We start from the raw sequence: 1,206 nt of genomic DNA, 5'->3' as shown, positions 1-1,206 counted from the left end.
CTGCTCCTGGGACAGCCTGGATTCCCTCCGCAGTGTCCATCCATAGGGCAGACATTAGGCTCACTGACACTTGCCCTTGGCAGGCTTCCAGCAGAAGTCACGAAGTGAGGCCCCACGTGACTGAAGGATGGGCTCATTCTCCAGATGCCCCAGGTGAATTTCCTGTGAAAAGGGGGTCTTCAGATAGGGAAACTGAACTTGGTAGATGGGCCTCAGACAAGCAAGGGTGGCCTGAGGGCAGATGTTAGAAGATGATAGAAACATACATGGTGCTTGGGTAAAGCAGTCAGACTGCCTTGTGAAAATCCAGGCTTTCCCTTCAACTAGCTCCATGTCTGTATCTTTTAAGACTGCACCCCACTATGAGAACGACACACACACACCACAATTTGTAGAGGTGGGGGTGGTTATTTTTCTCATGTAATGAAAAGTCAGAAGATAGTCCAGAGCCTGACTGTGGTTCCAAATGTCATCAGCCACCTGAGCCCTTTTAATCCCTCTACGCAGCCTTCCTTAGCACACACTTCTTGCCTCACGGGCAGAAGATGGCTGCCCCATCTCCAACATCAAGTCCAAAGTCCAAACAGGAAGAATAAGGTCAAAGCACCAGTTGAATCTTCATCCCTTATAAGGAGCTTTCCTGGAAGTCCCACACATCTCATTGACTAAAACTGTGTCATATGGCGAGTAAGGTGGGGAAACATATTTTTCACTGAACATACTGCTGCCTCCAACGAAATCAGAATTGTGTAAACAAGGAATGTAAACTGGTATAGAGCTTGGAAGGAGAGAAGTGAAGAACAATTTCATGAAGGAGAAGGTGTGGGCCAGAAATGGAAAAAGAGGAGCAATGGCTCCTTGTTGCTTCTGACAATTAATCTTTGCTTGACCAAACTTTAGTCAGGTTCCTGAACCTTTTCCCAGGTCCATCTGTGTACCTATTATAAAATCCACTTTTAGCATGAACCCTCATAAATCAGGGCTTCCCTCATAGCTCAGTCGGTAAAGAATCTGCCTGAAATGCAGAAGACATGGGTTCAATTCCCAGGTCACGAAGACCCTCTGGAGAAGGAAATGGCAACCCACTCCAGTATTCTTGCCTGGAGAATCCCATGGACAGAGGAGCCTGGCAGGCTACAGTCCATGAGGTTGCAAGAGTCAGACATGACTTAGCGACTAAACCAACACCACCTGATAAATCAGCTT

This window comes from Giraffa tippelskirchi, chromosome 4 (genome assembly GCF_054371585.1).
Source record: "Giraffa tippelskirchi isolate mGirTip1 chromosome 4, T2T-mGirTip1v1.2.pri, whole genome shotgun sequence".
Taxonomy (NCBI): Eukaryota; Metazoa; Chordata; class Mammalia; order Artiodactyla; family Giraffidae; genus Giraffa; species Giraffa tippelskirchi.
The sequence above is the reverse complement of the archived record's forward strand: the minus strand, read 5'-3'. Positions refer to the sequence as shown.